Source organism: Notamacropus eugenii, chromosome 4, assembly GCF_028372415.1.
Source record: "Notamacropus eugenii isolate mMacEug1 chromosome 4, mMacEug1.pri_v2, whole genome shotgun sequence".
Classification (NCBI taxonomy): Eukaryota; Metazoa; Chordata; class Mammalia; order Diprotodontia; family Macropodidae; genus Notamacropus; species Notamacropus eugenii.
This window is the reverse complement of record NC_092875.1, coordinates 104,733,177-104,748,025: the sequence shown is the minus strand read 5'-3', so window position 1 is coordinate 104,748,025 and position 14,849 is coordinate 104,733,177. Positions and strand designations below refer to the sequence as shown.

Below are 14,849 nucleotides of genomic sequence, written 5' to 3'. Positions count from 1 at the left end.
AAAATAGCTAGAAGCACAGCCTCAAAGGGATTTTAAAAAATGTGAATTGGACATGAATCAAACAAGAATACCTAGAAGAATGAAAAAAAGATTTTTAAAATCAAATAACAGTTGTAGAGGAAAAATTGGAAAAGAAAGGAGAGTGCTGCAAGAAAATTATGAGAAAATAACGAATAGCTTGCTTAAAAGAAAAAAGCAGAAAAAAATGAAGAAAATAACACCTTACTACAAAACTGATTTGGTCAAATGAACAAAGAGGTATAAAAGCTCACTGGAGAAATCAGAACTGGGAAAGTAAAAGCGAAAGACTCCATGAGATATCAAAAAGCAATAAAGTCAAAAGAATGAAAAAAATATATAAGAAAATGTAAAATATCTCATTGGCAAAAGATATGACCTGAAAAATAGGTAAAGGAGACAGAAGTTAAGAATTATTACATAAAAGCCATGAAAGAAAAAGCTTCTTTATCATATTTCAAGAAGTTCCCAATGAAAACTGCCCTGATATTCTAGGACCAGAGAGCAAAACAGAAATTGAAAGAATCGAACAATCCTCTCCTAAAAGAGATCCCAAAATGAAACCTCTCAGGAATATTATAGACAAATTCTACAGCTCAAAGAGAAAATACTTCAAGTAGGGAGAAAGAAACCACTCAAATATCATGGAGCCACAGTTAGGATCACACAAGATTTAGCAGCTACAACATTAAAGGAGCCAATGGCTTTGAATATAATATCCCAGAAAGCAAAAGAACTCGGATACCCAGCAAAACTGAGTATAACTCTTCAGGAGAAAAAAAAACCAATACTGAATATAACAGAGGTCTTTCAAACATTCCTGATGAAAACACCAGAGCTGTCTAGAAAATTTGACTTTGAAATATAAAATTCAAAAGAAACATAAAAAATTTAAACATGAGAGAGAAATCATAAGGGGCTCAATAAGGTTAAATTTTTTGCATTTCTGTATGAGAAGTGCTATATGTAACTTACAAACCTTATCACTATTTGAACAGTTAAAAGAACTCTACATAGATAGTGGGTATGGATGTGAGTCAATTACGTTGGGATGCTCTCCAAAAAAAAAAAAAGAAAAGAAAAGAAAGAAAAATAGGTGAGAAAGATAGATATAGATGGTGGAGTAGAAGGACACAACTATTTTAGCTCATCCCCCACAGCCCATAAAATACCTGTATAAAATGACTCTAAACAAATTGTGGAGCAGCAGAAGCCACAAAACTAAAGAGTGAAAGAGATTTGCAGCTCAAGATAGTCTGGAAGCCCGACAGGAAAAGTCTATCACACGGGACACAAAGCAGAGTGCAGCCCACAGAACCTAGCCCAGACTTGGACACAGCGCACTGGCAAGAATAGGACCAGAACAGGCCTCAGGGATGGAATCCCCCACAGGAGCTGGGATTCTCAGATCCCTCAACCCACAAACATCAAAGACAGCTTCATAGGTCAGTGAGAAAGCTTTTTCACCTGGGTGAGAAGGGAGTAAGGTCCTCCCCTAGCCATGGCCCCAGGCAGCGGAGGCAGTAGCAGCAGTAGTGTCCATTTGTGGAGCCCTCAGCATAAAGCCCCTGGGGGAATTGAGCCTCTGATCCGGGTCTCAGCCCTGAGTGGTAGCCCCCAGTTGACAAAGAGTTCTGCTGGCGTGGTGAACCTGGTGGAGGCTCTGGAAAGGGAATTCTACTTGCATATGCTGGGCAGAAAAGCTTTGGTAGCTCCCAGACCAGAGCACAGGCCAAGAGAAGAGTAAACACCTCTCCCTTGATTGTGTTACCTTTAAGGAACTGAGAACTTACAGGTCCCCAGAGTATACTCTCCTCCTGACAAGGGATTCAAAATTCAAGTAACTGGCTGGGAAAATGCCCAAAAAAGGGGGAAAAAAATGAGAATATAGAAGGTTACTTTCTTGGTGAACAGGTATTTTCTTCCATCCTTTCAGATGAGGAAGAACAATGCATACCATCAGAGGAAGGCATGAAAGTCAAGGCTTCTACATCCAAAACCTCCAAAAAAAATATGCAATGGTTTCAGACCACGGAAGAGCTCAAAAAGGATTTGAAAATCCAGTATGAGAGGTAGAGGAAAAATTGAGAAGAGAAATGAGAGAGATGCAAGAAAATCATGAAAAGTGAGTGAAGAGCTTGCTAAAGGAGATCCAAAAAAAATGTTCAAGAAAAAAACACCTTAAAAATAGGCTAACTCAATTGGCAAAAGAGGCCCAAAAAGCCAATGAGGAGAAGAATGCTTTAAAAAGCAGAATTAGCCAAATGGAAAAGGAGGTTCAAAAGCTCACTGAAGAAAATAGTTCTTTAAAAATTAGAATGGAACAGATGGAAGCTAATAACTTTGTGAGAAACCAAGAAACTACAAAACAAAACTAAAAGAATGAATAGAAGATAATGAGAAATATCTCACTGAAAAAACAACTGACCTGGAAAATAGATCCAGGAAAGACAATTTAAAACTTATGGGACTACCTGAAAGCCATGATCAAAAAAAGAGCTTAGACATCATCTTTCATGAAATTATCAAGGAAAACTGCCCTGATATTCTAGAACGTGAGGGTAAAATAGAAATGGAAAGAATTTACCAATCACCTCCTGAAAGAGATCCAAAAAGAGAAACTCCTAGGACTATTGTAGCCAAATTCCAGAGTTCCCAGGTCAAGGAGAAAATATTGCAAGTAGCTAGAAAGAAACAATTCGAGTATTGTGGAAATACAATCAGGATAACACAAGATCTAGCAGCTTCTATGTCATGGGAAGGGCTGGTAAAAATAAAATGGAGCAAATAAAATAAAGCTATACTACTAAAGGACCTCTACTTTCATCTGTCAGAGCTAGGTAAATCCACCTATAACACAAATAATTAAAAAGTTGAGAATAAAATTTCAGAAAAATCAGGAGAGAACTATGGAGAAAACTGAATAGAAATGGAAAGGAATATAAATTTTTGTCAGCTGTACATGGAATCTTCACAAAAACTGATCATGTATTAAGGCATAAAAACCTTACTAACAAATCCAGAAATACAGAAATATTAAATGTACTCTTTCCATTCCATAATGCAACAAATTACAAACAATAAAGTCTTCTGAAGCACAGATTAAAAATAAATTGGAAACTGAATCAATACATCAATATTGATGTAAAAGGGAAAAATACTGTATCAGTGAATTGGGCATACAACTAAAAAACACAATAAATAAACAAAAAACCCTGGCATTATCTGTAATGGAGATAGACTGGAAGCCTTCCCAATAAGATCAGCAGTGAAACAAGGATGATGTCCATTATAACAACTATTATTCAATATTGTACTGGAAATGCTAGCTATAATAATGAGACAAGAAAAAGAAATTAAAGGAATAAACATAAGCAATGAGGAAACAAAACTACCACTTTACAAATGATATGATATACTTGGACAATCAATTTAAAAACTAGATGAAATAATTAACAACTTCAGCAAAGTTGCAGGATATAAAATGAACATACATAAATCATCAGCATTTCTATATATTACCAACAAAGTTCAGCAGGAAGAAATAAAAAGAAGAAATACCATTTGAAATAACTATAGGCAGTATAAAATACTTGGGAATCTACCTGCCAAGACCAATCCAGGAACTATATGAAGACTATTACAAAATGCTTTTCACACAAATAAAGACAGATATCTAAACAATGAGATAAATATTAATTTCTCATAGGTAGGTTGAAACAATACAATAAAGATAACAATTCTTCCTAATTCTTCCTAAATGAATTTACTTATCCAATGCTATACCATCAAACTATCAAAGAATAATTCTATAAAGGTAGAAAAAATAATAAAAAAATTCATTTGGAAGACAAAAGAAGAGTCAAGAATATAAGAGAATAAATGAAAAAAATTTGAAAAAAAGCAGCCTAGCAATAGCACATCAAATTATATTTCAAAGCAGTAATCTTCAAAACAATCTCGTAGTGGTTAAATAGATCATCAGAATAGATTAGGTACACAATACACAACAGTAAATGATCTTAGTGGTCTAATATTTGATAAACCCTGCCACTACCACTCCAAAAAAAAGCTTTTGAGGCAAGACCTCACCATTTCACAAAAACTGCTGGGAACATTGCAAAACAGTTTGGCAGAAACTAGGCAAAGACCAACCTTTGACACCATATACTAAAATTAGGTCAAAATCCAGACATAAAAGGTGATATCAGAAATACATTAGGATAAATGGAAAATTTTACCTGTCAGACCTATAGATAAGGGAAGAGCTCATGACTGAACAAGAGATAGAGAAGAGCATGGGAAGAAAGATGGATATTTTTGATTACATGAAATTAAAGTTTTTGCACAAGTAAAAACAATATAGTCAGATTAGAAGGAAAGCAGGAAATGGTTAAATTTTATAGCAATAAAATGACAAAGGTCTCATTTCTCCCATATATATGGAACTAAGACAAATTTATTAAGATCCATTCCCCAATTGATAAATGGTAAAAGGCTATGAAGAGGCAATTTTAAGGGAAAAAAAAATCAAAGCTATCAATAATCATGTTAAAAATACTTTAATAGTTTAAAATACTATTGATTAGAGAAATGTAACTTAAAATAACTCTGAGGAACTACCTCACACCCATCAGATTAGCTAACACGACAGAAAAAGCAAATGATAAATGCTGAGACGGGATGTGGAAAAATAGGTACACAAAAGCACTGCTGGTGAGGTTGTAAACTAGACCAATTATTCTGCAGAACAATCTGGAACTATGCCAAAATGGTCATAAAACTATGTACATCATCTGACCCAGTAATATCACTACTACGTCTGTGTCTTGCAATCCAAGAGATGGGAAAAGGACCTATATGTAATGAAAATATTTATGGGAGCTCTTTTTTTCATAGCAAAGAATTGGCAGTTGAGGGAATGCCCATCAACTGGGGAATGGCTGAACATGTTATGGTATGGAATTGTAATGTTATAAGGAGTAACAAGAAATAAAATGACAGAAAAACCTGGGCAGAATTATATGAGCTAACACAGAGTGAAATGAGCAGAAATAAGAGAACACAGTATACACAGTACACAGTAACAGTAACAGCATAAGGCAATCAATTGGGAATGACTTAGCTACTCTGAGCTAGACAATGATCCAAGACAATTCCAAAGGGCACGGGATGAAAAATGCTATTCAAAAAGGGAAATGATGAATGTCAAGTGCAGCCGGAAGCACACTTCTTGAACTTTATTTTCCTTGGTATTGTGCGTGTGTGTGTGTGTGTGTGTGTGTGTGTGTGTGTTTTCTTTAATTATATAACTTATATTGAAATATATTTTGTGTGACTTCATATATATAATTGATAAACTGCTTGCCATCTCAAGGCGGGGGGCAGGAGGGAGGAAGAGAATTTAGAATTTAAAATATTAGAAAATAAAAGTTTAAAAATTTTAACATGTAATTGGAAAATATTTGAAAAATAAATAAAAATACACATAGATTTTAAAAATACAATGATCCAAGACAATTCCAAAGGACCTACAACGAAAAATGCTATCTACCGCCAGAGAGAGAAGTGATGGACTCTGAATACTGATTAAAGCATACTTTTTTCACATCCTTTATTTTTCTTGCTTTTTCTTATTTTTTGTTGTTTTTGATTTTGCAACATGACTAATATAGAAATATATTTTGCAGGACTTCCCATGTATAATTGCAGGGAGAATGGTGGAGGAAGGAAAAGAATTTAGGACTCAAACTTTTTCGAAATGAGTATTTAAAATAAATGATTTTTTTTAAAAGAAAGAAGAAATCAATATTTATATTTAGTGTTTTCAGGTGGGAATTACTTTCCATCATTTCAAGGAAACTGATGTTTTTTTTTCAAAATTCTGATAATTTTTCTAGAAATGAGGAAGAAATGCTGAGTTTCTCCAATAAGAATTAATAGTAATCAACACAGAGATATTACTGGTTCAAAGCAAGCCACTGATGCCAAGTCAAGAACACTGAGATACACAGTCAAATATTAAGGTCAACATTTCCAGTAACTGAGATAGTAGCATACAGGAAAGAAGCAGTCATGATCCAATCAAACAGTCTTACTTATAACTACTGCCGTGATATAAGTGCGTAAGTATCTGTTCATGGCCCTGCATGCTAATGCGGATGTATTCCTGTAAATAAAATAAATATTGATATGTTTATGTGCATATTTTACTTTTATATAATCTTATTAGTGGTATTCCAAGAAATAAGAAAATAAGTCCTTACGTTGACAATATTGCCACATAACTTTCTTAATGTAGTACCACTAACTTTGGAAAGAGATATGAATGTTACATGATTTGATTACAACATAATAATTTTCACTGGTGTTTTCCAGTTTTTTAATTTATGATAGACTACAATTTTTTGTATATACTACTAAACTTAATTTATTATTTATTTAATGAAATTTCTCAGATATCCATAATAATGAGTAAAGAGTATAAAGAAAGATAAATAAACCAATCAGCTTGTTGCCAGATAAATTTTAAATCATCATCACAATATATTCATTCACAATAAAAATAACCATAAATTTATTATTATATCTTTTTTATTAAAATAAAACTTGAATTTTTAGTATAACTTCATTACATAAAAATGATACACTGTTTACTATTTTGGTCACTCATTATTTAAGATACTTTTTATTTTTCATAACATTTGTGTAAGTTATGAATTATGAATTATGAACAAGAATTCTCAGTAATTCTGGTTTCTCATTCTTGAATCTTGAAGATTAACCTACTAAGGAATTTGGAAGCACTACACTGTACTATGTATCTCTACTGTGCCACTCGTTTGACTTACCAGGGGTCGCACACGCACACACACACATATCCCTAATAAATGTGTGAGGTGCATCTGAACTCAGGTCTGATTAAAAATCCAGAACTTATCCAAAAAACATCTAGCTGACCTACTATTTTCTGAGGTAGAAATTTTCATTTCTGGATAATAGAAGAGTTGGAAAGTTTTTCTTACATCAGGACAAAAATCTGCCTTAAAGCCATTTCTACACAACTGCTTTGATTTCTTTCTGCTTTCTTGGGTCAAGCAGAACAAGTTCTCCTTCATATCCTATCACTTTAAATACTTGAAGAAAGATATCATGCCCTCCCCAAGTCTTTCCTTCAACCAATCATCATTTGATATGGTATTGTGGTCCTTCACCATGCTACTTGTTCTCCTTTGGATGCTCTCCAAACTCACAGAATCTAATTTAAAAGGTATGACAGAGGCATCTTATCCATCTTGTACTCGACTAAGAATCACTATCATCATGTCACTTTAAGATTTGCAAAGCACTTGTCATAGATTATCTTATACTATGATATATTTAACAAGTGACCATCCAGCTTCTGCCTGAATATTTCCAATGAAGGAGAATTCTCTACTACTCAAGACAGCCTCTTCTACTTTTTGATATTTTATCATTGTCCTTCCTATAAATGTAATCTAGCAAGCACATGATACATATAACTATACCACCTCACATATTCTGGACATTTTGTTTGTCTTAAGGCAGCCAAGGGCTTCAGTGGTTTGTCTGGTCACCGCTGACTTGTCACTGCTGACTCATACAAAGCTTATTATCCACTAAAACTTTCAGATCTTTTTTCATGCACAACTATTACCTAACCATGGACCTGCCCCCATTTTCTATTTGTGGCGTTAATGTTTTTAATTAAGATTTATAATTGTATACATATTAGTATGAAATCTCATTTTATTAGATGCAGTTCCATAATCTGATCCATGAAGATCTTCTTGGATCCTTGCTCTATAAGCCAGGTCCTCCCAGTTTTGTACCATCTACACAAAAGGATTACCTATGCCTTTGTCCAAGTCATATTGAATATCAATGGCAGAATCAAGGCCAGATTCCTGGAGCATTTCTCTATAACCCTCCCTCCAAAATGACACTGACTCATCCAGCGTTACTCTTTGGGTGCCACCATTCAACAAGTTCCTCATCCACCTAGTTCTACTATTATTTATCCCATAAAGACAGAATAATAAACTCTACCAACTTTGTTGAAATCTATGCAAACTATGATCACAGGTTCCCCTTATCCATCAGTCTAATAACCCTGTGAAAAAAGGAAATAACATTATTCTGATAGGTTCTACCTTTTATGAAGTGGAACTGTTAATGACACCATCTCTTTCTCTTACTCACCTAAATTAGACATTTTCAGTCACTCAGGGACCACGTAAATCAGGTTGAATTCATTAGGAGAAATCATAGAAGAGTTAATACTTTAACAGGGAACATGAAAAAGTTTCAAATGCATTAGGTGAGGGCACTGTTACTTAACTAAAAATTAAAATATAATATATAATCTGCAAATTGCTAAATACTTATTATTAACAAATGCACCCTTAAATAAGTTTAAATAGTCTCCGTGATTAATATATCCCACAGAAGGAAAGGAAACATACTAAGTTGATTCAAATTTCTCGCAGTCAAAATATGTCATTACATTATTTAAGAGCTTAACATCTTCTTTTCAAAGAGAATGCCTCTCTAAGAATAAAGATAAAGGAAAACTATTTAAGATGGAATACGCTTACCTTCCATATTTATATAAAAACATAAAAATTGTCATTTTGGGTAGGACTCATGGCCCGATATTGTCTCTAACTATAGCCACAGAACCTCTGGATATGTTTTGAAGGGCAAATTAGAATGATCCCCAAAACAGAACAGCTCAAAGGAGGAGTTCACCACCACTAGATCTTCAAGCAGGAGTTGGATGGCCATTTAACAAATTAGGTATAGATAGAAGTCAAACTTTGTGAACAGGTTGGGTTATCACTAAGGGGCCATAAAGTCAAGATGATTCTGAAATGTCTCCTTTCTTATTTAGTAAATTCCCTGGAAAAGGGAACAAAAGTTACTCTTAGTCTACTTAGCTCCAGTGTATTCAGTCAATCATTTTCAATCAGTATAACTCATTTCAAGTGAGGGAAAAGTAAAGGATTACAGAAAGATGACTGAGATTTCAAGCCTAAATGACTGAGAATAACACAATTTAATAGAAATTAGGAAGTTAGGGGAAATTGCTAGTTTAAATAGGAAAATGAAAAACTTACTTTTAGCCCTATTGAGTATGATGTGTCAATGGGACATCCAAATAAAACCATAAAGGAAATAATAGCACAAGACTTTGGAAAAGAGGACAGTGAAATAAGTATCCTATACTACTCTACATAATGGAGATCAAGTCACAGAATACCAGAGTGGGAAGGAACCTCAAAAGCAATTTAGTATAGTCCATACATGAATATAACTTACAAACAGGCCAAGAACTATTGCTTAAAGAGCTGCAATTAGGGGGCACCTCCTAAGATAGTTCATTACTTTCTGAATAGTTCTGATTGTTAGAAAGGCTCTTCCCTCATACTAGCATATCAATTAACCTCTTCTTAATTTCTTCCTATTACTTCTAACCCTGCCCTCTGGGAACATGAAGAGCAAATCTATTCTTCACCATAATCCTTCAGATATTTAAAGGCAGCTAGCACGCATCTGGTAAACCTTCTCTTCACAAGGCTAAACATCTTCAGTTTTTTCAAATCAACCCCTGTAAAACCAATTTCAACCACATGCATGTGTGACCAGGTATTTTTATTTTTTGTTTTAAATTAAACATACTGCAATGAAAAATAAGACTTGAGACTGTCTAGGGTTGAGCAAAATGTTGCAAACCTTTGTTCAAATAAAAACTTTTAACACGAATTAAGTTTATATATCATTTCTATATTATGGTAAATATCTTCAAAGTCATAATATTTAATTTAAAATGCTACCTATATTCGACAAAATTTCCAAAATAAGGAAATTTAAAATGAAGACTTCCAGATAATAAACAGTAAACAAATGAGGTCTTGTTGGGTTACTCTTTTCATTCTTTCAGAATGACCCACAAAAATATTCACAATTTTATAATTAGCTTGATAACGCTATATTGGGAGTTTTCATAATTATAGATAAATATCATTTTATAATTATATAATGTAAATTTTAATCTGGAGTTGGGGAACAAAAGTTATCATTTTAGTTATTAAAAGCATTTAATGAACAAATCGAAAAGATTATTTTCAGTTCTTGTTCAGTTGTTTCCAGTCATGTTCAATTCTTCGTGACTCCATTGGGGGTTTCTTGGCAAAAATACTGGAGTATTGCCATATCCTTCTCCAGTTCATTTTACAAATGAGGAAACTGAGGTCAGCAGGGTTAAGGGATTTGCTCAGGGTCACAAAGTTAGTAAGCAACTAAGGGTATATTTTAACTCAGGAAGGTGAATCTTCCTGACTCCGAGTCTGGCACTCTACCCAATTTATCCAACAGTTAGGTGATTTATGTAAGAGTAGACTTGGACAACTCTTCTGAAATAAAATGACCTGAATAATTTCAGAATTACATCTTTAACACAAGAAAAGACATCAAGCACATTATCTAGTTATAACCTCCACCCCAAAAAATCCTTTCACTGGTTTATTTTTCCTGATGTTTTTATATTAAATCTCAGATTAACATGGAGTATGTACCAAGCATAATATATTTTGACCTACAACTGTTCAATTGTTTTGCTACAATCCTTTTAAACAATCCCATCAAACTAAACGAAAAACAGTGTTTTCACCAACAATGTTTTCCGTTTACCTAAATGCAATAAAACTTCATGGATACACCTTCTCAGCAAACATTGGCATCTAATAGACTATGTGATTGCAAGTAGAAGAGACAGACAAGATGTGAGAGTGACAAAGACAATGTGTGGTGCAGAGTGCTGAACTGATCATAGACTTATCCTTTCCAAGCTAAATATTCTCATTCCTCAAAAGTGCCGCCCCCAAGGCAAAATGACTACCACAAGAATTAATGTCAACAAATTAGAGCTTTTCTCTGAGCGTGAACAGTTTCTTGCTAACTTGGAGGGAAAGTTGAGCCAGCACCTAGTTGGCAACAGTGGAGCAAAAAAAGAGTGGACAGCTTTCAGAGATTTGGTATCAGCACTACATGTGCTCACCTGGGTCAGAACACTCGCAAACACCAACACTGATGTGATGAAAACGATGGGGAAATTCAGAAGCTGCTAAACAAAAAACAATAATTCCACAGGATTTACCAGCAGGATAGTTCATCCACTTCTAAAAAGGCAGCATTTAATTCCATCAAAAGCAAAATACAAGCAAAGCTTAGAGAGAGGCAGGATTCCTGGCTAAGTAAGAGGGCAGATGAAATTCAGTTTTATGCTAAGAGTAACAATCCAAAGAGGTTTTATGACTCCCTGAAAACTATGGACCAAAAACTATGGTGCATCATTTAACTACTTAGTGCTGATGGAGTCACACTGATTAGTGATAAGGACAAGATTCTAGAGAAATGGGGTGAACGCTTTCATAGCATTCTCACAAGACCATCATCAATCAGTGCTGAAGCCACTGACCGTTTACCTCAGTTTGAAGTCAATCCCTCCTTAGCTGAACTTCCAACTGAAGAAGAGGTTTTGAGGGCCATTAGGCTTCTTTCATGTAGCAAAGCACCTGGTGCTGATTCCATTCCAGCTGAGATTTACAAGGTAGGGGGACCACTGCTCATATAAAAGTTGACTGAAATTTTCCAGGTTATATGGCAAAAGGAGGTTATCCCCCAGGAGGTTCAAGGATGCCTCCATTATCCATCTCTACAAAGGTAAAGAGAATAGATTGTCCTGCAACAATCACAGTGGGGTCTCTGTCTTAGTCATTCTTGCTAGTGTCCTCCTTAATAGACTGATCCTTCAGTCTGGAAGGCCAACGTGGCTTCAGAAAGGGCTGAGGAACAGTCGATATGGTGTTTGCTGCCTGACAACTCCAGGAGAAATGCCAAGAGTAGAACAGAGGTCTATACATAACGTTTGTAGATCTGATCAAGGCCTCTGACACTGTTAGTCATGAAGGCTTATGGAAAATTATGTCAAAATTTGGTTGCCCAGAGAAGTTCATCAGTATTGTATGTCAATTTCACGATGGCATGTTTGCCCTGGTTCTAGACAATGGACAATGCTCTCATGCCTTTCCAGTTACAATGGAGTGAAATAGGGCTGTGTGCTTGCTCCCATGCTTTTTAGCATGATGTTTTCAGCCATAATGTCAAATGCTTTCAATAAGGATGAAAACGGCATTAAGGTCAACTACCATATTGATAGCAAGTTCTTCAATTTGAAAAGGCTACAAGCCAAGACCAAAGTGGAGGGAGTGTTGCTGCACGATTCCCTGTTTGCAGATGATTGTGCACTCAATGCAGCCTCTGAAGCTGAGATGGATCAGTTCTCTGCTGCCTGCGATAATTTTGGCCTAATAATTAACACCAAGAAAACACAAGTTTTCCATCAGCCACCACCACACCATGCATATGTGGAACTATCAGTTGCAACAAAGGAGAAGTTTTGAATGCTGTGGATAAGTTCACTTACCTTGGTAGTGTACTTTCCAGGGATGTACACATTGACAATGAGTTGACACACACATTGCCAGAGCTAGCTAAGTGTTTGGGAGGCTCCAAAGAAAAGTTTGATAGAGGAGAGGTATTAGACTGACTACCAAACTCAAGGTCTACAGAGCGGTTGTGCTGATCTCATTGTTGTATGCCTGTAAAACATGGACAATCTACCAGCGCCATGCCAGGAAATTAAATCACTTCCATTTGAACTGTTTTAGTAAGATTCTGAGGATCTCTTGGCAGGATAAAGCACCAGACACTGAAGTCCTTGCTTGAGTTGAACTGCCAAGCATTCTAACTACGCTTCAGAGAGTGCAACTCTGATGGGCTGGTCATGTTGTTCTAATGCAAAATGTAAGCTTGCCAAAAAGACTATTTTATGGAGAACTCACATGGGACAGGCAATCACATGAGGGTCAGAAGAAGCCATACAAGGACACTCTCAAGATCTCTCTCAAGAACTTTGGATTTGACTGTGAGACATGGGAGACACAGGAGCAGGACCGCTCAGCATGGCTCAGAAAAAGTGCTGTGCTCTATAAGCAAAGCGAAATTGAGACAGCACAAAGTAAATGTAGGATGTACAAATTTGGAGTAACCACCCCAAATTTCACACAGACTATCTGTGCCCAATCTGTGGTAGAGTATTCTTAGCTCATATTGGTCTGATCATCCACACCTGGACACAGTGGAACTTCACTTTATCATGGTAATGTCATTTTGGTCCTCTTCAAGAATGAAGGACAACAACCAACCATTAAACTAAAAAAGTCAAATGATTTCTCTGAAATGTCACTCTCTTGTTGTCTATACTTTCATTCAAACAGCATTTAATAAAATGATTATGCTAATTAGTCTACATTTTAAGATTTGACATAGCAAGAACAGGTGACAAAGCTATCACATGGATCTTAGATAAAAGACAGCTGAATGTTACATTATCTCTACATAACTAAGGTTTTTATTATGCTAGAAAAAATGAATGAAAAGTATAGACAGAATGACATGACTTCTTCACACAGGAAAGTATATTAAAATTCATTTCAATTATTATCAATCAGGAGCAGAGATCATCACTACATTTTCTACTATTTGCATGGGACAGTCAACAAAGTCATATGTTTAGTCAGGAAAACACAGATTAATATCCTATTTATGGTTTTGTTTTATTTTTTTTAACATTCTTTTTGTTTTGAGTTCCAAATTCTATCCCTCTCTCCACTCTATCCTCTACCCTTTGAGAAGACAAGCAATATGATATCCATTATACATATAAAGGCATATAAAATATTTCCATATTAACCATGTTGCAAGGAGAAAAAGAAAGCAAGATAAATAAAGAAAATGGAGGGAAAATGCTTCAATTTGCTCTCAAAGTTCAAAAATTCTCTTCCTATCACACCACTCTTTCTCACGTCTCCTGTGCTGGATCCTCCTTCAGATAAAGACCTCTAATTGTAGGTGTCCCTCAAGATTCTGTCCTGGACCCTCTTCTCTTTTCCCTCTATACTATTTCACTTGGTGATCTTATCAGCTCCCCTGAATTTAATTTCGATTTCTATGCTGATGATTCTCAAATATACCCTTTTACTTCGAACTCTCTGCTGACCTCCAATCTGGCATCTCCAATTGCCTTTCAGACATCTCAAACTGGATGTACAGGTGACATCTTAAACTCAATATGCCCAAAATGGAACTCAACTTTTCCCCTAAACTCTCCTTCCCTCCCACTTCCCCTATTACTCCAGAGGACAACACCATCCTTCTAGTGCATCAAACTTATACCTTGGAGTCATCATGAATTCCTTACTATCTCTCACTCCCCACATCCAATCTGTTGCCAAGGCCTGTAGATTTCATCTTTGTAACATCTTTCAAATTAGTCCACTACTCTTTTTGGGCATTGCCACCACTCTAGTGTAGGCTCTTATCACCTCGCACTTGGATCACTGCAGTAATTGATTGAGGACAGGAAAGACATGAGCATGTTTATAGGCAGTAGAGAAGCAGATTGAATATTAATTCAAGAGACTGAATATAAGTGAGAGCAGGTATTGAAATACATAGTGAGATAGGAAACCTGCTGAAGAAAATGAGACAGAATGGAATTGTATGTTTGCCTGGACAAGGAGAAGGGCCATCTCTTCATGAACATGATGAAATGGCTGGCCCAGAGAGGCTAGGAGGCTCCCCTCCTTCCTGGGAAGGTACAGGTAAGGCAACTGATGTGAAAGTGAAGTTGAAGGAGGGCAGAAAGCATACAAGGATTGTACTGGAGAGCACAATGGAATTGCTGG

General features: G+C 35.6%; 1 protein-coding gene across 1 annotated transcript in view; it reads right to left on the bottom strand.

The window, feature by feature from the left end:
* ZFAT (zinc finger and AT-hook domain containing) overlaps nt 1-14,849 on the bottom strand; it is a 291,294-nt gene that overhangs the window by 187,810 nt on the left and 88,635 nt on the right.